This window comes from Hippopotamus amphibius, chromosome 6 (genome assembly GCF_030028045.1).
Source record: "Hippopotamus amphibius kiboko isolate mHipAmp2 chromosome 6, mHipAmp2.hap2, whole genome shotgun sequence".
Taxonomy (NCBI): Eukaryota; Metazoa; Chordata; class Mammalia; order Artiodactyla; family Hippopotamidae; genus Hippopotamus; species Hippopotamus amphibius.
Genome location: NC_080191.1, coordinates 113967402 through 113994279, shown reverse-complemented (window position 1 = coordinate 113994279; position 26878 = coordinate 113967402). Strand labels below are relative to the sequence as shown.

Genomic DNA, 26878 nt, shown 5'->3' with positions numbered 1-26878 from the left:
AGGAATATGGTTTAACAGTCTTCAACGCGGACTTCCTTACAGGTCTTTTTCTCTTGATGTAAAGAAAAGCCTAGGCAGCTCACTTGAGCACACAGAGTTCTACTTTATCAACCATTTCCCTTGGACAAAATGACAACAGGTGGAGTATGTGAAGAGAGTGCACTTCTCCTGGTTATTCATGCCGTGGCATGCAGCGAGGAAATACCTGTGCTAAACTCAGGTCTACACCCTGTGCCCTAGTGTAAAGCTTCTGGTCTTGTAGAGAAGCACCTCAGCTGCACTCAGAGCCCTCTCTATGCCTCTAGTGAGGTCCTGATTGAAGACAAGGTACACGCAACACCACCATCCCAGCAGATGAGCAAGATTACGAAGGTGAACAGGTATTCTTTTCTGCTTTCAAGCCTGCCCATTTGCTTGAAAGGGGGCAAGGGAGGGACCATTAACCCTTCTGATCTGCTGTTTCTTTAAACGCATCTCCAATGCAGTACATATTTTGTCTCAGCTGACCAGGCTTTGTCTCAACTGTTTCCAGGTACACACAGGAAACAAATCTGGGGAAAAAGAAATGATTTGCTAAAATGCAGCTATCAAGGATCTCTTTCCCTTCTTATGTCACAGCTCTTTCTGTGCCATTCTTCTAGGATCTAATTACATACCACTGGTACTGCTTACTGCCTTTGAGCATTATATAACTATAACATTTTCGTACTCTTTTTTAAGTTTGTCTTCTCTTCCCTATATAACTGACGGATTCTGAAAGGGAAGAGCCATGTCTTATGCATGCTATTCCCCTCACAGTTTTGAGCACAGAGCTATACACAAAATAAGACTTTAACACTTATTTTTCTGGATAAATGAATACTTTTCTGGGTCTTTAAAGACTATCAATTCTGAATTAGGAAGACATAGATAATCTGAACAGACCAACCACTAGTAGTGAAACTGAATTTGTGATTAAAAAAAAAACCCCCAGCAAACAAAAGTCCAGAACCAGACAGCTTCATAGGGGAATTCTACCAAACATACAGAAAAGAACTAATACTTATCCTTCTCAAACTGTTCCAAAAAAATTGAAGAGGATGGAACAATCCCAAATTCTACAGGGCCACCATTGCCCTGATACTATAACCAAAGACACTACAAAACAAAAAAAAAGAGAGAGAGGGAGAATTACAGGCTAATATTTCCTGATAACTATAAATGCAAACTTATTCAAGAAAACATTAGCAAATAAAATTCAACAATATATAAAAAGGATCATACATCATATCAAATGGGACTTATTCTGGGATGCCAGGATGGTTCAACATTCATAAATCAAACAGTGTGATACACCATATTAACAAAAGGAAGGATAAAAATCACCTGATCATCTCAGTAGATGCATGAAAAGCATCTGACAGAATTCAACATGCATTCATGACAGAAACTTTCATCCAAGTTGGTAAAGAGGAAACATCTCAAAACAATAAAGGCCATTTATAACAAACCCACAGCTAACATCATACTCAGTGGGGAAAAGCTGAAAGCTTTTTGTCTAAAATCAGGAACAAGACAAGGATGCCCACTCTTGCAACTGCTGTTTAACATAGTATTGGAAGTCCTTGCTACAGCAATCATAAAACAAAAAGAAATAAAAGTTATCCAAGTTGGAAGGGAAAAAGCAAAACCGTCACTGCTTGCAGATGACATGATACTCTATATACAGAACCCTAAAGTCTCCATACAAAAATTATTAGAATAAGTGAATTCATCAAGGTAGGAGGATACAAGATTAATATAAAAAGATCTGTTGCATTTCTTTACACTAATAATTAAATATCAGAAAGAGAAACTGTTAAAGACAATCCAGTTTAAAGCTGCATCAAAAAGAATAAATTTAACCAAGGAAGTGAAAGACCTATACTCTGAAAACTATAAAACACTGATGAAGGGGTTTGAAAATGAATGAAAAAAATGGAAAGCTATACCGTGTTCCTGGATTGGAAGAATTTAATAGTGTTAAAATGTCCAGACTATCAAAAGCAATCTACACATTTAATGCAATCCTTATCAAAACACCTGACATTTTCCACAAAGTTACAACAAATAATCCTAAAATAATCCTAAAACCAAAAAAGGACAGCAAATTGCCAAAGCAATCTTGATAAAAAAGAACAAAGCTGAAGTGGGAAGTTGTTGTATAACAAAGGGAGTCCAACTCGAGGATGGAAGATGCCTTAGAGGACTGGGGCAGGGAGGGTGGGGGGGACTCGAGGGGGGGGGCGTCAAGGAAGGGAGGGAATATGGGGATATGTGTATAAAAACAGTTGATTGAACCTGGTGTATCCCCCAAAAAAAATAAAAAAAAATAAAAAAAAAAAAAAGTGGCCCAAAAAAAAAAAAAAAAAAAAAAAAAAAAGAACAAAGCTGGAGGTATCACGATCCCTGACCTCAGATTATGCTACAAAGCTACAGTAATCATAACAGCACGGTACTGCCACAAAAACAGAAACAGATCAACAGAACAGAAAACAGAGCAAAGAAATAAACCCACACCCTATGGTCAATTACTCTATGACAAAGGAGGCAAGAATATATAATGGCGAAAAGACAGTCTCTTCAATAAGTGGTGGTGGGAAAATTGGACAGCTACATGTAAAAGAATAAGATTAGAACATTTCCTCACACCATACTCAAAAATAAACTCAAAAGGGATTAAAGTCCTAAATGAAAGACCTGAAACCATAAAACTCCTAGAAGAGAACACAGGCTAAGCACTCTTTGACATAAGTCATAGCAATATTTTTTTGGATCTGTTTCCTAAGGCAAAAGAAATAAAAGCAAAAATAAACAAATGGGACCTAGTTAAACTTAAGAGCTTTTGTACAGCAAAAGAAATCACTGACGAAATGAAAAGACAACCTACTGAACAGGAGAAAATACTTGCAAACAATATAACTGATATGGGGTTACTATCCATAACATGTAAACAGTTCATACAACTCAATATCAAAAAACCAAACAGCCCAATTAAAACATGGGCAGAAGACCTGAATAGACATTTTTCTGAAGAAGACATACAGATGACCAACAGGCACACGAAAAGATGCTCAGTATTGTTAATTACCAGAGAAATGCAAATCAAAACGAGATATCACCTCACACATGTCGGAACGGTTATCATCAAAAAGTCTACAAACAGCAAATGTTGACAAGGATGTGGAGAAAAGGGAACCCTAGCACTGTTGGTGCTGCTGTAAACTGGTGCAGCCACTATGGAGAACAGTATGGAGGGTCCTCAAAAAACTAAAAATAGAGCTACCATATGACCCAGCAATCCCACGGCTGAGTATATAGTCAAAGAAAACAAAAACAGTAATTTGAAAAGATGCACGCACCTCATCGTTCCCAGCAGCACTATTCACATCAGCCAAGACACGGACACCACCCAAGTGCCCATTAACAGACGAATGGATAAACATGGGGGTGTGTGTGTGTAAGTACAAATATATACATGGATACACAAACACACACTCAGACATGAAAAAGAATGAAATTACGCCATTTGCAATAATGTGGATGAGCCTAGAAATTATTATGCCAAGTGAAATAAGTCAGAGAGAGAAATACTCATGTTATCACTTATATGTGGGATCTAAAGTATAAAACAAATGAATGTATATAACAAAACAGAAACAGACTCACAGATGTAGAGAACAAACTAGTGATTACCTGTGGTGTGAGGAAAGGGGGAGGGGCAAGACAGGTGTAGGGGATAAGGCGATACAAACTACTATGTATAAAATAAATAAGCACAAGGACACATTGTACAGCACAGGGAAAGAGCGCCATTATTTTGTAATAACTTTAAATGGAGTACAGTCTTTAAAAGCTGTGAATCACTATGTGGTACACCTGAAGCTAATATTATATTGTAAATCAACTATATTAGTAACTAACTAAATAAATCTATCAGTTTCTTCTCCGTTTTTTCTACAAAATCCAAGAGTGATAAAGTATAACTGAGCGGTATGTGTGTTTGTGTGGCGGTGGGGAACATTTCACATGTGGCAAATGAATAATTTAGTCTTATTTAGTGCAATTACTCTGACTGAATAGATAAATTCCAATCTTAAAACTCTTCTGATTGAACATACCTCAAATTTCTAATTACTTTCTGATAAGTTGTATTTATGTTTCAGTTGATTTTATTCACTTCAGTTACTGAGTCACCATCAATAATTGAAAATGGAAAATATCATTAGTAATTCTATGGTTCTTCAGCGGGTGACAGTCTTGTAATTATGGCTTTACTTTTTCTTGGGCTTCTTCCACCCTTGCTTAATCTAACCCTGTATGCTCAGCTCAGCAATTCCAAGCAGCTCTGCTCAGCATCACTCATTGCAAGGGGCTCAGACACTGGCTTGTCTGGGGGTAACCCATCTTCTGTACACTTAAGAGCTGGAGGAAGGCTGGAGCTGTCCCTTGGGTGATACTGAGAGAGTGATCTCAAAGGGTTAGGAGGAGGGGGCACATGCCCTGCTGTCCGCAAGGAGTGACTCCGGGGCGCATCTGCGGGTGGCTGGAAACAAAGGCCCGAGCTATCTAGGCACTGCTCCTGAGCTCTCCAGACTCCACCCTGTGAGCCAAGGTATGCAGGTGAGACTTGCTCTGCCCCACTCCCCACCCCCTCTGTTTCACATTTCAGTTCAGGGAGCTCTTTCTCCTCAAGGCTGATTTACCTTGTCTTAGAAGCCCCACAAAAGAAAGCTGGCAGCACCCAGAGTGATTCCCCTCAATGCCCTAGCGCTCCCCCGGAAGACACACACCGTCTGCATCCTGGGAGCAGAGGCAACACTGAGTCAGTCTGGGAGAGCTCAGGGGACCCTGGCCAGGTTCCTGTCCATCCTTACGCAGAAGACAAGGGCTGGAGACCTTCACCCACTGGGCCGCCTCTCCTGTGACGAGGCAGCAGCCAGGCGAAGCTGGTCTGAATAAGCAGGACTCTACCTGGTCACAGGAAAACAGGAAGTGCAGGGGTACTTGAGGGGAAAAAAAAAAAGAAGAAAAGTTGAAGCTCTTATTTCTGGCTTATCATTTTGAAAACTTTGGAGGCTATCACTGGAGAGGAAATGTGACCAAAACATTCCTCCTGGAGACTGCGTTTGCCTTTATTTTTCCTCAGAATTTCTCAGCTCCCCAAGGAGGAACTCAGTAGAATAGAGCATCAAACTTCTGGGCCTGAACAACTCACTGGAATCTGGCACTGTGCTCTTGGTCCACTGGTAGCCTGGGCACTCTGCCTCGCCCCCTGCGGCCCAGCACTTCCTCTGGGCAGCGCCTTCCTGCCCCCGCCCCGCAATGGCTGGCTCTTTACTAAACACCATTGCAATCACTACAGTGGAAAAGGAAAAAAGGAGCAGAAGAAACACAAAGCACACTTAAACAGGCACTTTTTCTCGCTGCAAAAATAAAATCTAACACCTCAGATTCCTTTTTCATGAATTTTCAACTTACAAAACACCAGTTGCCAACCCTGCACGTCCCAGCTCAGTCCCAAGCAACTGGGTGCCCACTTGCTTTCTTCTCTGGCCTCTTACCCAAGTCTTTGGCTCAGTCAGACAAAGAATGAAGAATCATCGGAGCCCAGCCCCCAAGTCCTGGTCTCTGTGCCATGAATCTACCCGCCCCTTGGGCTCCAGCATGTTTACAGAATCAAGGCAGTGCCCCCCACTCTCTCAGCTCTGACCACTGTCATTCCCTGCGTTGGTGTTGCAACCCGATTCTGATTCCTTGGCCCTGGCCTTGATTTCTCTTCCTGCCATTGGCTTCTCCCTAGATCTGGATCGCTCTGACTTGAGCCCAGTTCCAGTCAGCCTTGGAAAGGTGGTTTAGCAAAAAGAGGCTGAAGCCCTCCCTGTTGCAGGGATTAGGCAATTCTGGCTCCATCCACTTCTAAGGCCTTCCTACATCTCAACCTGGAAAGCTGTCCTTTGGCCTTCAGCCGAATGAAGACAGAATAGAATATCAAAAAGGTAACCAGCTCTAACATTCTGATTCTACATTCTAAAAAAATCTAAGGGAACAATTTAAAGTAGAAGATTATGAGACATCAACTTTAAGGGCAGAGCAGCTTCATTTTTATTATACACTGCATCTGCAGTTTTTCTTTAACCTTCTTTCCCTTTAAGTTCTCCTGTTTATGGTCAACAGTTTTTCCCAGGCACTCCTACCTCCATCTCCAGCATTCTGTCACAGACATAAGTAATAAGTTACTCAAAACCCTAGGACCAGTCTCAGCTTCCAGGAGACCTGGAGGAAGTCCATCTCCCCATCTGTACCTCAGCCTCCTCGTATGCACAGTAAGGATGGTAGTCACATCCTTGACTCCTCAAAGTGTGAGAAGAACGCTAAGCTGAAATGATAGACACACGCAAAGGAGTATTAGTACTATTATCTTTCATCTGTTCTCCATCTTAACCTTTCACTCTGGGCTCTCAGTTTAGTTCTTAAATAACTTGCTGTGTTTTCTAGGCTCAAAGATTGGAACCCTAGCAAGACGAGGTGCAAAATAAGAGAAATTCAGGGATGCTAACCAAGACCAGAGCTACTGGCTTTAAATACTTGTCTGAGAGAGAAACAACGTGCTGAGGGCCTTATGACCTGCCCCTCAACTCCTTGTTAAGTCACGGCATTTCCCCTGGCCTGTCCCCATAGTTTTTTCCTTTGCTGCTGGCACCTAATTCTCAGCAGCTGCCACTGCTAATCTCAAAAGCCAAGAGGGAGAATTCAGAAAGTCCTGTTGTCAGAGGACCCTAACTAAAAGATAAAGCAGATCAGGGATCATTAAAATCTGTGTATTGTGGGGAGGGCAAAAAGCGTGAAGCACTGATATGGCAACAAGGCCTCTGAAATGGTGAAGCAGAGAGCGCTGCTGCGCTGGGCTGTTTCTCTGACTGGTTTTTCATATTGCATCATCGTCGACCTCTTTGCCCATTCTTCTAGAGGCATGATCCTCATCTCAACCTTCTCCTTCATCCTTTCCTCCACCACACTTCGAGAACTCATCCAACCACCATTAGTCACTGTTACTGACCAGCGTGTACCCAAGCCCCCTGCTGAGCAGGTGGGACAGACGTTGCAAACCATTGAATTAGAGTGTCTACACGCTTTAGCACAAGTTGTAGAAGCGTCTATTGGTATCTTCCCTGATTCACGTTTTCTAAAGAAATTAAAAGCTCAGCTACTCAACTAAGTCCTTTGGGGGCTGACACTATGACTTTCGGCTTAATTTTATAAAGTACATTTCATACACCACAAGGTCAAATACATGTATTTAAAAATACATGTATCTTGCTACATATATTTAAATACATGTATTTAAAAGTACATGTATTAGAAAACTAGACCATTAAATCCTGCTTCTGCTTTCCTCCCTTTCCAAGCCTCAATGAGTCTCTCTCTTTCTTTAATGTCCCACATCATCCAAAGCTATTTTCCTTTCTAGATCATCTTCTCCTTCCTTTGGACCCCAGGATCTCCAGATACCACCCCCTTTCTTAGCAACCTGTCTCATGCTTCCTCACTCTTTCAGCATCCTTTACTTGCTTCCCCTTGAATGCAGGTTTTTAAAGAAACGTTACTCCCATGTGGCTTTGTGCCTTTGTTCTCACCCTTCAAACCATCTGTTACTTCCTCTGTGACTCACTGCTGGTACAAAGCAGGAGAGAGCTCCTTGTTTCCCACAGCAACAAACCACAGAGTGGACTAAATAACGTCCTATCTTACCCACAACCTCACAAAGGATAAGGTACAAGGGAAAAGGAATTAGGGGCAGGGGAGAAGTTAAAACCACAGGGATGTGCTAGATATGAAGAATGATGGAGGAAAGGATGACAAATGAAGACTGTGAAGAGGTGGACTCCTTGAGAATTAAGATTACTATTCAGTAAGGGTGCTTCCTCTTGCTAGAAATCACAGCAAAACAGCAAGAGATGTTCAAATCACTGGTGATCAAAGAAATGCAAAAAACAATGAGATTTCACTTCATACACACTAGCCTGGCAAAGATTAGAAAGCTGGATAATGCCAAGCACTGGTGGGGACTTGGGGAAATCCTCAGTAAGCCACTAGCACCTCCAAGAAGTGCTGGGGGGACCGTCTGATACAGCTATTCTGGAAAGCAGTCAAATACTACTGAGTAAATTTAAATATGACCCAGCAGTTCTACTCCCTGTGTAGATACATCCCAAAGGAACGCTCACACACAGTCAAAAGACACTCTGATGGCAGCACTGTTTCCACACAATTGAGGCTAATCAGCTGAGGCTTGTCACCTCTACTGTGAATCAGTAAATGAGAAGAAACAGGAGACTTGAGACAGAAAGGCAGGAGGAACCATACACTCTGTCCTGACTCATTCATGTGCCATTTTGTAAGGGTAACTGGATTTAGGCTGTTGATATATAAGCTCCCAGGAGACAGGTCTGAGTTTGATTTACTTATGAACTGTGAAATTTAACACAGAATAAGCACCCGGGAAGAGTATTTGTTGTAACGAGGTGGTATGGAGTGAGGATGGGCAAAGCACTAGTACTATACAATGATACCAAAATTCAAAAGCATCTCTCTCACCTTTTAGGCCTTCCTGATAGATCAGTCAAAATTAATTGCTACTTCTGCTGTGTTCTCAAAGTTTTGAATTTACATGTCTATGTGTGACAAGAACAACAACAGCCTAAAGCAACATTATTAGTCACTAAGGAAATGCAAACCGCAGCCATAGGCACAAGGGTGGCTAGCATTAAAAAGTCAGATAATGACAGTGTTGGCAAGGATGTGGAGAAACAGGAATCCTCGTACACTGTTGGCAGGGATGTCACACTGTGCAGCCACTGTGGAGAAGAGCCTGGCAATTTCTCAAATGATTAAACACAGAGTTACCACACAACCCAGCAATTCCACTCTTAGGCATACACTCAAGAGAAAGGATAACATATATCCACACCGGAACTTGTACACAAATATTCATGACAACATTATTCACAATATCCAAAGACATAAAAACAACCCAAATGTCCATCTACTGATCAATACTGATCATATTACAAGGACATAAAAAGTAATGAAGTACTGACACATGCTACAACACGAACCTTTAAAACATTATGCTGAGTAAATGAAGCCAAGCACAAAAGTTATATATTTAATGAATTCATTTATAGGAAATGTCCAGAATAGGCAAATCCGTAGAAACAGAAAGCAACTTAGTGGTCAGCAGGGGCTGGGGGCAAGAGGGTAGGTGTGGCTGCCGAGGTGGATGAGGTTTCCGCAGGGGATGGTGGCAGCATTCTGAAACTACACAGTGAGCATGGCTGTACCACTCCGTGCACATACTAAAAAGGACCGAACTGTATACTTTAAAGGACTGAGTTGTATCTCAATAAAGCTTTTATTTAAAAAAAGAGGCCTTAGTACACTTTTTGACATCAGTCTTAGCAATATTTTTTGGATCTGCCTCCTCAGGCAAGGAAAACAAAAACAACAATATACAAATAGGACTATATCAAATTAAAAAGCTTTTGCACAGTGAAGGAAACCATCAACCAAACGAAAAGGCAGCCTACTGAATGGGAGAAGATATTTGCAAACAATATATCTAATAAAAGGTTAATATTCAAGATATATGAGGGTGAGTCAAAAATTATCCGCACTCGGGTTATATTAAAACTTCTATAAATTCTACAGCCAGAGTGCGGATAATTTTTGACTCACTCTCATACAAAGAACTCATGCAACTCAACATCAAAAAACAAACCACCACATAAAAAATGGGCAGAGTCCTGAATAGACGTGTTTCCAAAGAGACATGCAGGAGAGAGGAACTCAAGAAGGACAGAGAGAGATGAGACAAGTAAGCGTGAGTTTTGAGAGGGAAGGGATGGGGGAGCAATTGCGGAGCTGTGATATGTGAGGCAGAAGAACACAGACAGGGAAGGAGGACGTGATAAGCGGTGCTGTGCATCATGCGAGCAACTCCCCTTTGGTTCTTGTTTAAGAAACTTCGGGAAAGATTTAAACGATTTTCGCTGGTATCAGTGAAATAGACTATTTCTGACTACTGGATATTAGACTATTTCTGGATATGAAACTGTATTGTGACTGACCAAGAGGCTACTCAGCTTTAGGCAGCTTATATAAACCTTCAATTCAAATAATGATCATTTGAGCACCAAAATAAAGATTGTAATGACTTATAAACCACCGAAGAAACAGTAATCCTTCAGTCCACACCAATCATAAATAGGTGGAGAAATACATAAATGGTAGAGAAGGGAGGGCTCCTGCCAGCAGCAGAATGTCTAGTGCTGACGGTTCAATGTGCAAAGTGGGGGTGGGTAGGTCTGGAAAAATCATTTTGCAGCCATCCCAGGAAAGAGTGGTTTAGGCAAGAATCATCAATGGATGCTACACATAGGCAAAAATAATTTATGAGAAGCAAGATATTTGCAATAGTAACTATACAGTGGAGAAACTGGACATCTTGAGCAGGTGACCAAAATTACCACCACCAATGTAGGACTGGTGGACATCAAGTACTTCTAAATGTAATGATCTCAGAAAGGTTCAATACAACTTACATAGTATCCTAGCCAGGTATGCATAACCTGAATCTAATCATGAGGAAACATCATAGTGTTCCTCATTTTGAATTTGTTTATTAAAAAAAAAAAAGTTGTGGGGGAAAAGCGTTTTCTTCAAAAAGGTGAATGTCAATTGAGTGTACAAAAATAAACTCTTACAGTTACGATAAATTCATTTTTGTCAAAGGCATCAAGGCAATTTAATGGGGAAAGAACAGTGTTTTCAACAAATGATGTTTGGACAACTGGATAACCACATGCAGAAACATTAATTTGGACCCTTGCCTCACATTTTACACAAAAATTAACTCAAGATGGATCATAGATATAAATGTAAGCTATGTAAAAAAGCATAAGAAAATATCTTCATGGTCGTGGATTATTCAAAGATTTCTTAGAATCATCAAAAACACGAAACAAAAGAAAAAAATAATAAATTGGACTTCATCAAACTAAAACTTTTTCACATCAAAAGAAAGCACTAATAAAATGAAAGTCACAGACAGAAAATATCTGCAAATCGTATATCTAACAAAGGTCTCATATCTAGAATATAAAAACAACTTAAAACTCAAAAAGAAGATAATAAACAACCCAAATGAAAATGGGCAAAAGATTTGAATAGACATTTTACCAAAAAAGATATACAAAAGGTCAACAGACACATGAAAAAAAAATGTTGAACATCATTAGTCATTAGGGATGGCAAATTAAAACAATGAGATACTTCTTCATCCACTAGGATGGCTATCTTAAAACGACAGATAATAACACCTGTTAGTGAGGATGTAGAGGAGCTTGAACCCTCATACATTGCCAGTAGGAAATAAAAACAGTACAGCTACTTTAGAAAAGAGTTGGAGAGTTTCTTAGAAAGAAACATAAATGTATCATGATTCCATTCCTAAGTATGTTTCCAAGAGCAGTGAAAAAGTATATGCACCCAAAGACTTATACATGAATGTGTACAGCATCACTGTTTATAATAACCAAAAAGTGGAAACCACCCACCTCCACACAGAGAGAGGCAGGGAGGAAGTATGTGTACATGAGCATGCAAATAGGACAAAATATTAACAATGTGTATCTGAATCTGGGTAGTGAGTTTGTGGGTGATATCTATACTGTATTCAAACTTTTCTAAAAGTTTGAAATTATCTCCAAACCAAATAAAAAAAAAAGTGAATTCTTACTAAGCACTTTTTGCATATCAGGCACTGTACAAGACACTGGGCTCCTGCCTTCAAGGACATCAGACCTTCATTAATTGGCTGTCCAGGGTCCCCATCTCCTCAGTGTGAGTTCCCTGAGGGCACAAAACATTGAATTTAAAAAATGGGGGGGAGGAGCAGTAGAACATTCAGAGTTGCTGCAGTAGCCTGTCTCCTATGTGGTACCCATCTCCAGCTCAGAACACAATTCACTTCTAATGACAAGTGGCTGTTAAGTGAACAAGAATCAGAGAAAGCATTCATTGCAAAAAGCTTACTGTAGTCAGACCAACAAACAGCTTTTTCTGCGGGTCATCTGCCAGGACATGAACACTGCTTTACTATAGAGAATGAGTCCTTATAACGAAATGTTATAATGAGATTTAAATCATGCTGTCTTCTTAATAAGCATTCTTCAGGATTTATTTTATTTTTCCTTTACATCTGTATTCACAGCAGTTCCTCATAAGTTACATCAGAGTCCTAAGCATTTCCAGAGAAAAATCACTTCCACTTTCCTCAGTTTCTGCAGCTCACTGCCCATAAGCTGTGAGGAGAGAGGACAGCGGTAGCAGGTGCACCACAGCCCTGAGAGTGCCCAGGCTGGGCTGCTTCAGCTTGGCGAAGCCCGTCTTGTGCTATCGGCTCACTCCTCACATGTATAATCCCCCTTCTCCCAAAACCTCAGGTCTTGCAGAAGCCAGGCACAACATCACACACACTGGGCACTTAGAGGGTCCCTCTGAATCTGACTCTGACAGATATCCAAATGGCTTGAGTTACCTGAAAACAGGTGTGAGAAGGTAGGCAAGGACCTATGACAGCTGTTATACTGGTGGTGCCACTCAATGCCCCCAGAGAGGAGCACTTAATGAGGTATGATGGGGAGTACTGAGCCAAAAAGAGAAGAACGGGCAAAAATGCAGCAGTGGGCTTCCACGGGAAAATAAATTTAGAAGGACATGTTACAGGTGGAAGGTGCTGGGGACCATCGATCAAAGAGAAATTCATCATCCTGGAGGACTGAAATTTATCAGCTTTTGTAAGTAAAAACAGTACACATTAAATCATTAAATTCAAGACATTATCTACAGGTACACAAGACACTGAGGAAAAGTGTTAAGTTAAGGAGACTGAAGAGTGTACATGCTGTTATACAGCTGGACTTTGACCAGACAAAGACTGGACAGACCACGCACCACTCCCAGGTATGGGCATAAACGAAGAAAGACAGAAACCAGGATGGAATACCAGGTGGCCTTGCTATTTCCAGCTTAACGGCAGGCCTAGGGGGCAGTTTGGGCGTTAAATAGAGGGTGAGTGAGATATGGAGGAGAAGGGCCTGGATGGTAAATGAAAGGATTTGGACTGAATCGGACTTTACATTCCTTCAGAACAACAAACAGACTTGACTTGACCCTGCCAATGCATGTTGCCTCAACCATTTCCTATTGCAGAAATGAAGGAAAGTCTTGAGGGAGTAAGATAAGTGCCTTTATTGACTAAACCGGCACTTGTCTAATTACTTCTTAGGTTATTTAAAAAAAGAGTTGCTTCTTCTATCTAAAGACCCAGCGGCAAACAAAAATCAACCGTGTGACTTACCAAAGTTCCTTAAGATCGTAACCCAGGGCCAACAAAGTCAGGCTACAATCAAAAATGAAATGGTGCTATTCGTAAGGAAACTGTATTCCTAGTGAGGTCTTCTAAACTAGATTCGTCTCAGCTACATCCTCACGAAGCCGTGAAGCGTGTCAGTTCACTACTCCACTAGTGCTGCCATCTTTAGGGAAGACATGATCTCTCACAATCTGGGTACAGCTTTCCCTCTCTCTAAATTCACCTCCCAGCCCCACTCCGTTCTACCCAGAGGTCTACACCGTTCAGTCCTGTTTGCAATGCCTTCTCTATTCTTTGTTGTTTAACTTCTACCCATGCTTCCAGGACCATATAGAATCTCACAGCTGCCCCAAGAAGCCTTTCCTGGTTGCTCCCTCCAGAGTGATCGCTCCCTTTTCTGAATCGCTAAGGCCTATCTTCGTACAACAACCTTGGCAGTTAGTGCGATCAATTTTCTTATGTGCTTCATCACCCCAAATAATTGTGAATGACCCTGGAGGGTAAGGACCCCACCTTGCACCCTCACAGATAACAGGCACCCCTTATGTTCATAGTTTGGTGATGCTATGAACATACTTCAGTTCATTCTTCAGACATCAGCAAGTCACCCTAAAAGTTCAACCAGATCACGCCATCCTCCCCACACCTCCTCCATTTCTAATCCTTCACCAGCATTCCATTGCAGTTAAGTGTGAATTTACACTCCTCACCCTCCTAGAAGGTTCTACATGATCTGGCTTGCTCTTAATCTCTGACCTCATCTCTTACCACAATACTCCAAAACAGCATCTGCCTTCCAGCCACACAGGCCTTCTTACAATTCATAAACATGTGGGCTTTTACCCTGCCTCGAGCTCCTCGCACATGCTGCTCCCTCCTGGCCTGAAATGTCCCTTCCCCTCCTTCCAACCCGCCCCACACACAGTACAGTTGCTCCTTGAAAGAAACAGGTTTAAACTGCATGGGTCCACTTTCGCAGATGTTTTTCAATAGTAAATACTACAGTACTTGGTTTGTTGGTTTGTTGAATTCATGGATACAGAGGGCTGACTATAAAGTACACTCGAATGAAACCCTGTGCTTTTCAAGGGTCAGCTGTAGTTATATCTCCCAGCTACCCTCTTCCTATTCATCACGTCTCAGCTAAATTCACCTGTGTCTCTGACCACACCACCTGAAGTACGTTTCCCATATTACGCTCCATCTCAGCACCTGATGCTTCCTGCACAGAACTTTTCAATTTGTTCACAGCCCAACTGGCCCTCACCCTAACAGGACATATAAGGTCTCCAAGAGCAGAGCATATATCTTGGCACAGACTAGGTGGAGTGCCAAGTAATTACTGATTTCTGTGTTAACTGAGAAAATCATAACTGAAGACATCTGAAAAATGTTCTTAATTCTTCATCTAGCAGGTGGTAGCATATGGACATTAATAATTCAGAGAGCTGAAGCAGACAGAGATACTGAAGTGTAGCTGGACAGCATAAAAGAAAACTTCAGGAACTAAAGGGAAGTTGTCAGAAAGGTCTCTTGGATCCAATGAGCAGGAAATTCACCTCTGATGCCAGGCTTCTGGCCTAGCAATACCTTTATAAAGAAGGTATGCATCGCCCACCAGATGGGCAAATATTAAAAAGTCACACAATACCAAGTGTTATCAGGATATGGAGCCCAAGAGTTCCCATTACACTAGCTGGAGTGTCAAATGGTTTAACAACTTCGGAAAACAATTTTTCATTCTCTAGCAAAGCTGAACATGCACATATGACTCAACAATTTGATAATTATAGAGTCTAGAGAAAGTCTCACATGTGAGTACCTATGTAAGACATACATAAGGGAGGCATGAACCTGGAGACACAAATAGGAACTTGATAGCTCTGTTATCCATAAGGGAATAAAGAGTGCATGCTCACATAAAGGAAAGTGAAGGAACTATGGTACAAACTTCAACATGGATGAATCTCAAACAATGCTGAGCACAAGGAACAAGGTCACAAAAAAACATGCACCTGATGGTTTCACTTTTTTTACTTCATATATAAATAATGTAAAACCTTAAAAACCTTAAAGAATAACTGTGAAGTTTACGATACAGATTACATCTAGTAAGGGGAAAGGAGAGGAATGCAGTTGGAAAAGAGCACACTGGGGGATTCAAAGGAAGTGGTAATGTTCTATTTTTCAGCTATGCACAAGGTACACAGGAGGTACATGTCTTATTCTTCATACTTTACAAATACACTATAACTACTCTTCTATGTATGATAAACTGACTCTTTTTAAACAATTAACACCAACCAAACTACAGAAGAAGAGCACTAAATGGTTTGTTCTTATATTAAGGATACTGTGTAATGGAACAGAGATTCCTGCAAAATGGCTGCTATAACGCCCAAAGCCATGCATCTGTTCCTTCAAAAGCAAGAATATCAGTCCCTATCAACTGCAATTTTCTTAGCTTCATTCAAGGTTCTGTTTTTTATTACCCTCCCTTTTTCTTCTTATTTCATGTTCACTCTTAAATTTTAACTTGTTATATGTTAATGCATCTTTGTAAAGCACTCTAAATCCTTTATAGAGCAAGATGTGGTATGAAATAAATGAGACATACATTGAAATAACACCATAATACAGAGCAGATTGAAGGGATCATCCTGCAACCAGGCACACAAAACACTAACAGGGCTTGTTCCAGATGGAAATAGGAATAAAGTTGGTGGTTATCCCAATATAATACCAATTAAATTTCAAGTTCAGGAAAGTCTTTACTTCACAGAAAATGTGAGTGTAAGTAACTCAATAGAAATCTAGTGAGGAATCTAGTAAGGTAATTGGAGTCTAAGTACATGTGAAGAATTATGATCACAGTAAAACCTCACAGAAACCACACTAATGAAGCAAAGATGAGTAGCTTTTCATAGCTATTATGGTTGTTTTGAATCTTTACATTTAACTTAGAGAATATATTTACCCATTAGAGAATAGCTTCCAGAAGAGTATATTTCCTTGTTTACAGACCCAAAATTGCCAAGCATTAATAACCCTACAGTTATATTGAAAAATTCAGATGTGTGATCCCACCCACTTTAAGCCTTGAAAGTGGCTGAACTATGTAGAAGTAGGCACATGCTGGTATTGCAATTTTCATTTTAAAAATTATTTTTATTCCTAGAATGCTATATACAAATACTCATAACCACATGAATGCCATATGGACACAAAAAAACCCTCTCATTTAAAAAACTGGCCCAGTTATGAATAAAACAACTTGTTAGAAATAAGATCAAGGAGTAATCAATTAAATACAACACAGAAGCTCTTTCTTTAAAAATAAAATTTATTCATGCATTTTATTTTTAAGTGAAGTATAGCTGATTTGTATTAGTTTCAAGTGTGCAACATAGTGATTAAATATTCTTTTAGATTTCACTCCGTTTAAAGTTATTACAAAATAATGGCTGTATTTCCCTGTAATACACAATATTCTTGTTGAATATCTACTTTATACATAGTAGTTTGTGTCTCAATCCTATACCCCTATTTTGCCCTCCCCATTTTCTTCTCCCCACTGGTAACCGCTACTTTGTTCTCTGTATCTGTGAATTGGTTTCTGTTTCATTATATTCATTTGGTTGCTTTATTGTTTAGATTCCACATATAATCTTTCTCTGTCTGACTTATTTCACTATACACATACACACACACACACACACCCCCACATCTTTACCCATTCATCTGTTGACGGACATATAGGTTGCTTCCATATCTTGGCTATTGTAAATAATGCTGCCATGAACACTGGGGTGCATGTAACTTTTCGAAATACTGTTTTCATTTTCTTCAGATCTATACCCAGGAGTGGAATAGCTGGATCATATGGTAGATCTATTTTTAGTTTTTTGAGGAACCTCTATACTGTTTTCCATAGGGGCTGCACAAAATTACATTCCCACCAAAAACATACAAGGTTTCCTTTCCTCCACATCCTCACCAACATTTGTAATCTGTAGACGTTTTGATGACAGACATCTGACAGATGTGAAGTGATAAGTCATTGTGGTTTTGATTTTCATTTCTCTAATTCTTAGAGATGCAGAGCATCTTTTCATGTGTTTTATAGCCATCTGTATGTCTTCTTTGGAAAAAGAAGTCTATTCAGATCTTCTGTCTATTTTTTAATTGGGTTGTTTTTTGATATTAAGTTGTATGAGCTGATTACATATATTGGATATTAACCCCTTATTGGTCATATCATTTGCAAATATTTTCTCCCATTCTGTAGGTTTTCTCATTTTGTTAATGGTTTCCTTTGCTGTGCAAAAGCTTTTAAGTTTAATTAGGTCCCATTTGTTTATTTTTCCTTTTATTTGTTTTGCCTTAGGAGACAGATCCAAAAAAAATACTGCCGTGATCTATGCCAAAGACTGTTTTGCCTATGTTCTCTTCTACGAGTTTAATGGTTTCAGATCTTAAATTGAGGTCTTTAGTCCATTTTGAGTTTATTTTTGTAAATGGTGTGAGGAAATGTTCTAATCTCATTCTTTTACATGTAGCTGTCCAGTTTCCCCAGCACCACTTATTGAAGAGACTGTATTTTCTCCATTGTATATTCTTGCCTCCTTTGTCATAGACTAATTGAGATAAGTGTGTGGATTTATTTCTTTGCTCTCTATTTTGTTCCATTGATCTGTGTGTCTGTTGTCTGTTTTGTGCCAGTACCATGCTATTTTGAATACTGGAGCTTTGTAGTATAGTCTGAGGTCAGGGAGCATGATACCTACAGGTTTGTTCCTTTGTTTCTCAAGACTGCTTTCACACACAATTCATGGTCTTTTTTTATTCCATATAAATTTCAGGATGATTTTTTCTAGTTTTGCAAAAAATGTCATGGGTGTTTTGATACGGATTCCATTAAATTTATAGATTGCTTTTGATAGTCGTGACATTTTACACTATTAATTCTTCCAAGAACATGGTATATCTTTCTACCTCTATGAATCATTTTCAAATTCTTTCATCAGTGTTTTACAGTTTTCAGAGTATAGGTCTTTCACCTCCTTGGTTAAATTTATTCTTAGGTATTTTATTCTTCTGATGTAATTATAAAGTGGACTTTTTAAAAATTTTCTCTTTCTGATATCTCATTATTAGTGTAAAGAAATGCAAGTGATCTCTGTATATTAATCTTGTATCCTGCTACCTTGCTGAATTCACTTGTGGAGACTTTATGGTTCTCTGTATAGAGTATCATGTCATCTGCAAACAGTGACAGTTTTACTTCTTCCCTTCCAATCTGGATGACTTTTATTTTTCTTGTATGACTGCTGTGGCAAGGACTTCCAATAGTATGTTAAAGAGAAGTTGCAAGAGTGGGCATCCTTGTCTTGTTCCTGATTTTAGCGTAAAGGCTTTCAGCTTTTCACCACTGAATACAGTAGCCACTGGTTTGTCATAAATGGCCTTTATTATGTTGAGAGATGTTCCTTCTATACCAACTTTGATGAGGATTTTTATCATGAATGCATGTTGAACTCTGTCAAATGCTTTTTCTGCATCTATTGAGATGATCATGTGATTTTTATCCTTCCTTTTGTTAAAGTGGTGTATCACATTTATCAATTTTTGGATATTAAACCACCCTTGCATCCCTGGAATAACTGCCATTTGATCATGGTGTATGATCCTTTCTACATATTGTTGGATTTAGTTTGCTAATATTTTGTTGAGCATTTTTGCATCTATATTCAGAGATGTGAGCCTGTAATTTTTTTGGAGTGTCATTTTCTGGTTTTGATATCAAGGTAATGGTGAGGTAGAATGAATTTGGGATTGTTCTGTGTTCTTCAATTTTTTGCAATAGTTTTGGGAAGGACAAGTATTAGCTCTTCTTTCTATGTTTGGTAAAAATCCCCCTGTGAAGCCATCCAATTCTGGACTTTTGTTTTCTGGAAAGTTTTTGATCACTGATTCAATTTCAGTACTAGCAACAGGTCTGTTCAGATTGTCTATTTCTTCCTGATTCAGTCCTAGCAGGTTGTATGTTTCTAGACATTTGTCCTTTTCTTCTAGGTTGTCCAATTTGTTGGCATATAATTGTTCATAGTATTCTCTTCTGATTTTTTGTGTCTCTGTGGTTCAGCTGTTATTTCTCCACTTCCTTTCTTATTTTATTTTTTCTTTTTTTTCTTTGTGATGATCCTGGCTAAAGGTTTATCAATTTTACCTTTTCAAAAAACCAGATCTTGGTTTCACTGATCTTTTCTACTGTTTTTTGTTTGTTTCTTTGGTCTCTATTTTATTTATTCCTTTCTGATCATATTACTTCTTTCATTCTCCTGACTCTGGGCTTTGTTTGTTCTTTTTCTAATTTTTTTAGATGGTAGTTTAGGTTGCCTATTTGAGATCCTTCTTGTTTCTTGAGCTAGACCTTCATTGCTATAAAGTTTCCTCTTAGACCTGCTTTTGCTGCATCCCAAACATTTTGAAGTGTTGTGTTTCCATTTTAACTTATCTTGAGGTATTTTCTTATTTCCTCTTTGATTTCTTCATTAACCTATTGACTTTTTAGTAGCATGTTATTTAATATCCATGTTTGTGCTTTTCTCATTTTTCTTTAATTGATGTCTAGTTCCATACTGTTGCGATTGAAAAAATTTTCTTGATATAATTTCTACAGTCTTAAATTTGTTGAGACTTGTTTTGTGGCCTAGCATGTGATCTATCCTGCAGATAATTCCATTACACTTAAGAAGAATGTGCATTCTGCATTTTTGGATGGAATGTTTGGTAGAAATTTATTAAGTGCGACTGGTCTAATGTGTCATTTAGGACCTCTGTTGCCTTGCTGATTTCCTATATGGATGATCTGTCCATTGATGTCAGTGGGGTGTTAAAGTCTCCTACTGTTATTGCAGTATTGTCAATTTCTCCATTAATGTTTGTTAACATTTGCTTTATATATTTAGGTGTCCCTGTATTGGGTGCAGATATGTTAAGGAGTGTAATATCCTCTTCTTGTATTGATCCCTTTATCATCATATAATGTTCTTCTTTGTCTTTTTTTATGGGCTTTGTTTTAAAGTATGTTTCTGTCTGATATAAGTATGGCAACCTCCACTTTCCTGTCACTTCCTTTTGCATGGAATATCTTTTTTCATCTCCTCACTTCCAGTCTGTGTGTGTCTTAGCTCTGAAGTGAGTCTCTTGTAAGTGGCATATAGATGAGTCTTGTTCTTTAATCTAATCAGCCACCCTATGTCTTTTGATTGGAGCATTTAGTCCATTGACATTTAAAGTAATTATTGATAGCTATGTACTTTTTGACATTTTATTACTTGCTTCCAGTTCTTCTGTGTTTTCTTCTTCTCTTAGTTTCTTCCCTTGTGGCTTAATGGTTTTCATTAGTGATATGCTTATTTTCCCTTCTCTCTAGTTTTTCTATACCTATTGTAGGTTTTTGATTTGTGGTTACCATGGGGTTCATATATGTTGACCTAACACTATAATACTTGTTTTAAACTGGTAGTCATTTAAGTTCAAACACATTCTAAAAGATACACATTTTTTTTACTCCCTTCCCCAACATTTTGTGTTTTTGATGTCATATTTAACATCTTCATATTTATCTCTTCACTGTTTATTATACTTATAGTTTCTATCATAATTTTTTGTCTTTTAACCTTTGTACTAGATTATTTAAGTGGTTGATTCTCAGTCTTTACTATACTATATATCTGCCTTTACAAGTAGGATTTTTTCCTTTCCTATAGATTCTTACTTCTTGTTATAGCCTTTTCTTTTCCACTTAGAAAAGACCCTTTAACATTTCTTTTAGGGTAGGTTTATTATTGATGAACTTTTTGTTTTTGTTTCTGCTTGTCTGAGAAGTTCTTTCTCTCTCCTTCAATTTAAAGGATAATCTTCCTGGGCAGAGTATCCTAGGTTGTAGGTTTTTCTCTTTTAGCACTTTGAATATATCATGCCAGTCCCTTCTGGCCCACAAAGTTTCTGCAAAAAAATCAGCTGATAGTCTTACAGGGGGTTCCCTCGTATATAACTTTTCTTGCTGCGCTTAGAATTCTCTCTTTAACTTTTGCCATTTTGATATGTCTCAGTGTGGGTCTGTTTGGATTCATCTCGTTTGAGATCCTCTGTGCTTCATGTACCTGTATGTCAGATTTGGGGAGTTTTCAGCCATAATTTCATCAAATACATTTTCAATCCTTTTCTCTCTCCTCCTCCTTCTGGGACTTCTATAATGCAAATGTTGGTATGCTTCATTTATCCCAGAGGTGTCTTAAACTGTTCTCATTTTTTTTCTTTTAATTTTTGCTGGTCTGAATGGGTGATTTCCATCAATCTTCCAGATTACTTATGCGTTATTCTTTATCACCTGGTCAGCTACTGATCCTTCTAATGTGTATTTCACTTCAGTTACTGTATTCTTCAGTTCTGACAGGTTTTTTTATACTTTCTAGTTCCTTGTTAAAATTCGCACCATGTTCATCTATTATTTTCCCTAATTCAGTTAGCATTCTTATTATTAATGCTTTGATTTCTTTATCTGGTAAACGGTTTATTTCTGTTTTGTGATTTGTTTTTTCAGGATTTTCTCTTACTCTTTCAATTGAGACCAATTCCCCTGTCTTCCTGTTTTGCTTAACTTTCTCTGTCCCTATGAAATTAGGTCAGTTACCTATTGAGGTCCTGAAGGGGTGTCTTTATGTGGGACATGCCCCCTTTTGTGGGCATAAAGCATATGTCCAATGGCTTTGATGGGAGAGCTGGATCTGAACTGAACAAAAGTCACATCTTTCCTTAGGGTGTGCTGGCAGCTATCACCTAGGTAGGAGGTAAGGCTGGAGAAGGAGGGGCTAGGGCTTGAACCAGGTGTGAACCAGGACTTCCCCTCTGCTCAGTGGCCTTCACTGCCCTATCAGGGTCAGGGTTGGGTTCCAAGTTGCTGGAGTAGAAGCCCTGAGGATCAGGTTTGAGCTGGCTCTGTTCCTTTTAAGTGTGAACTCTCCCACATCCCAGCAATAGCACCCTTGCCCCAGAGGGGAACAATGCTAGAGAAAGAAGGGCCCGAGCAGGCTCTAAGCATGTGACAGTTCTTGGTATGTGATGGCGTCAGGCTGTGGAGGTCCAGCCCCAGAGTTTGGGGCTCTTCGGATACATTGCCTGTGCAAGTGCCAGTAATGGCTGTCCCTGCCCTACTCAGATGCTGCTTTGGGTCTGGACCACCTCTGTGGCTAACAGTCAAGCTCTTTCCCTGGTCATGGTAGCCATCACTCCAGTGTGGAGCTGTGACATGATATAATAAGTGGTGCTGGAGCGTTTGTTCAGCTCAGGCTGGGGCATGCACTCAGGTGGTCGCAGGAAACTGGCAGCCACCCATGCAGTTTCAATCCACCATCCCTGCCCTGCCCGGGGAGCAAGCAAGCAGGTGTGTGCTCCTCAGGAGCAGAGGCCAGGCTCCCAACAGCCCTCCTATTAGTCCCACTGGCCCTCCAACCAGTCAAGGGAGCTTGTCTTCCCTGTGTCAGACCCCAGGACTGGGCTGCCTAACATGTAGCTCAAGCCATTTACTCCCCAAGGAGGATCTCTGCCCTTAAAAATCTTCCTTTTCTTCTGAGTCCTCTCCCTGGGGCACACTTCTCTTCCAGTCTTACCCCAATTCCCTGTGAATCCTTCTTACAAGCTTGGTTGTACAGGAATCTTTCTGTCAGGATCCAATTAGTTTTCATTACGAACTGTTCCACATGTAGATATATTTTTATGTGTTTGTCAGGGGAGGTGAATTCCACATCCTCCTACTCCACCACCTTGATCTTCTCTCTCATCATAGAAGCTCTTAATTAAGGAATATGACCCTATGTTGAGGCTCTTTCACTTTTTCAGAAAGAATAACTTGTTCATAGAGCATGAAAAAAAAAATGGGTTTCTTCTGCACAAACTAGACCTTAAAAATGACAAAACTAGGTCAGAGGTGGAGAGATTAGGTTTAAGCTACCAAGAAATGACAAGCTGCCACATACCCCTTCCTGAGATGATTTTTATTTCCTAAGACACAGTTTCCTAAACACGGTTGCCTCTATGAGGCAAAAGATTAAAAAACGGACAAAATACAGCTACATTTACAGTAAATTTATTGTATGTACCTAGTTAGGAAATGCAGCATTCTGGCTAATTAGAAATTATGTTAGCTAAGAGTCAGGGTGTTTCTCTGTATATCCAGGTATCTCCTGTATCAGTATATGTCTGTGTGTGTGTACCTGTATGTATATTGTACATTTGTATATTTGTACATTTGGATATTGTACATTTCCTTATGCGCAAGCATTTGGATTACTAGCAGCCACAGAATTGGAAAAGAATATACAGTACTAAATAATACACTGACCAAAATGTAATTTATTCAACAAATATACATTGAATACATTTACATTCATTCAAGTATCATATCATTGTGGATTTGGCATCTAGGACATCCCAAAGGGTGAGATCATTTCCCCAAAGTCATCGTGTAAGATGTAAAATGTCTTGTCCTGCTTTCTAAAAGTTACAGCCTGGCAGGGATCTGATTTAACTTTGCTCTCTCAGGACTTTCAGAATCTTGCAGGGACTGAACTATGACAATGGCTATACTGCAGATATGAGGACATGTCAATGCAAAGTTATTCCAGTAAGTCAACTTGGTTGTGTTTATTACTTATGTACTATGTAAGTGACCTGTAGGATAGATTTCTTTGTAAGAAGGGAAGGGGTACTTTTAAAATCATGATTTCATCAGTGCCATCTTCCCCTGCTTCAGTCTACTGCTGAAACCTCTACCACATGCTGTAATTTTCCACAAGAAAAATGGGTTTCCTTCTCTAATCAACCTTCATATTCACATTTGTTCCCTCCCTTTGTTTTGAAAATTATGATTCATTTCTGAGAAATCCCCTTACACACAAAGTAGACCTTTAGAAGTGAAATATTAAAACAACTCAAATGTTTCAGGAAATGTCATTTCTGTGTTATATCCTTGTAAAGGTACCAGGATTCCAGAAAGAGGAGCTAGAATTAAATTTAGGTCCTTTTGACAAATCTCTCTTGGCTCTCTTCTTGTGAGAATTAAGGAACTAGCATCTGCCCACAGGGAGATAGTCAGGACTTATCAAGGAGTTCATTTTGAATTTCAGTGCTCACAAAGAGTTAAACATTAATTTCCCCAAAAGAGATCACTTAAAGGTCAGTTCATATATTTAGTTGTTTAGTTTCTTTTGGCATGTACTACTGAATCCTTTTTGGATTGCCCAGAAGATAGAACTGATACCCTTGAGGTTGGCAGAAGTGATCCCTGGTTTTAAATCAAATACCTTCTTGCACACAGTATCTAACCGAGCAGAGCCCTATAGGGCATATCGCAAGGCTCTGCTTTTAGTGAATTACAGCCTTCATCGGTCAAGACACAAGCAGTACAAATGGGTAAAGGGGAAGAAAAGAAAAAAGAAGGGGGGCGCTCTATCAGGCACAAAGTAATTACCAGAAATATGCCATAGTCAAAGGAATGCTGTCTATATGTGAAATATGTGAAGTAATTCACAAAGTTGAATAAAGCAGAAGAGCCTTCCATGACCCTCTACTACTCTTTACCCTTCCCTGGGCAGGGGTAAGAATGAGCTGAGCGCTCAGAATTAAGATAGCCTCTCCTCTAGATGGGGTTAAATGGGAGCCCTCTGTGCTTGGTGTAAGACTACCCCTCAAGCAGGAGTCTGTTTGAAGACCCAGAACCCTGGGTGCTTCAATATCCACACTGCCTGCCTCCCATCCCATTTCCTATATTCATAGCCTTGGGAATATCAGGACTAATTTCACTACACCTTTTATTCCTATTGACAACAGACACAATAAGAAGCCCAGGTCACTTCTCATTCCTCCAACTTTTATGCCCAAACAGCCTCTTTCATACTTTTTTCTTGACCTTATTTCTCACCCTCTCCTTCCCAGCATCTGAAGCCCTTTTCCTGTGCTCTCTGGAATTCACAGGCAGCCATCAGGAAGATCTCTTCCTCTCTGAATGCTCCCTCTATCTTCTTCCTTGGCTGTTCCCTGAGGACATTGCTCCCCCACTTCTAGCCCTCTCAAATGGTGTCTATTATCTCCCCACATTCTCAAACCACAGGGCTTAGAGGTAGGGTGGGTGTCCTTATTGCTTCTCTTCACCACATTTGGACCCTGTCCCTCCTTGCCTCTTCTGTAAAAACTCTGAGTCCTGAATCACACAAACTCAGACCATACCACCCATTCCCCCACGTTCTAGGAAGATCTGGTTTCCTGGCTCCCTGTCACTCTCCATCACTGTGGTGGCTACAATCCTAGGTAAATTCAGTGTCCATGCAGATGATCCTTCCAATCCCCCACTTCTCAGTCCGTGTTCTCCACCCTAACTTCAAGAACACATACCAGTTCTTAACTGAAATTCCTCCACATTCCTCTCCAACAAGCACCAGCCTCAGTTTCCTACCTCTTGTACCCCCACTGCAGGGACTTCAGTGACACCTGTGAGCTACTGATCCTCCCACTTCTCACTTTCCCTCAGCCTCCTCCTGTCTGGCCTCACCTCCTTAACCAGTTTAAATTCCATGTTCAATTGTCACAACCACTCCCTCCCTAAGTGAAAATCTCTCCTGCTCTCACAGGGACCTGCTCACTTGGCAAAGCCACACCCTGGTTGACTTCCTTTCTCCACTCCTTCACATATAGGCCCACAGAGAGGAAAGACACAGAATTCTGTTGAATGCTCTTACTCTACATCCAAGATCTCCAGTGAGCCCTGAGTATGCCCTCAGACTGGCTAAAGTCCTCAAAAGTGATGTCTCCCATCTTTCTTCTCCCTGAATCCACAGGGGCTTGATAAATCTTTGTAGAAACGAACTGGCATTAAATAATAACACCAGATTTCAGAATGAAACAAATTTAATTCTGTGAAAATAAGTTTCATATGAGACTTGCTTCAAGTTTCTAAGGCAGTACACATGTCCTGAGTTAGAATATGCTCCCAAAGATTCCCCTTGGCACAAATTCTCATAAAAGTAAAAGAGGAAACTGGATGGCAGAGGACATCGACCAACTTCCTTTAAAAGAGATTCTTTAGACCATGAGGTCCTAGCCTTTGACCCAAAAGAATGTCCATTAGCTACAGACAGATGTTTTTACTTTCTAATCCCACAGAAAATTAAAAGTCTTAAATAATGAGATGTTAAAGGAGAATTAATAAAATTATCAAAAACTCTAAAAAGGTTTCATGGCTATCATTTGTGCCTTCACTCAAGAGGTTATGATTTTCCAATGTCAAAAAATAATATGATGATGCTAAAGGAAAACATCCACGTCAGAGAAAGAAAAACTGGATGAAGGATTGACTAAGCA

At 39.7% G+C, this 26878-nt stretch overlaps 1 protein-coding gene across 3 annotated transcripts in view; it reads right to left on the bottom strand.

Moving 5' to 3' along the window:
- The window catches only part of TMEM108 (transmembrane protein 108), a 335235-nt gene that overhangs the window by 288828 nt on the left and 19529 nt on the right, over window positions 1-26878 (bottom strand). Inside the window, exon 1 of one of the 3 annotated variants that reach the window (XM_057740288.1) lies at window positions 6324-6337. The exons of the other annotated variants lie outside the window; for them this stretch is intronic. The gene's annotated coding sequence lies outside the window, so the exon portion shown is untranslated. Of the gene's footprint in view, window positions 1-6323; window positions 6338-26878 lie in introns of those variants that run through there. 3 annotated transcript variants of the gene reach the window in all.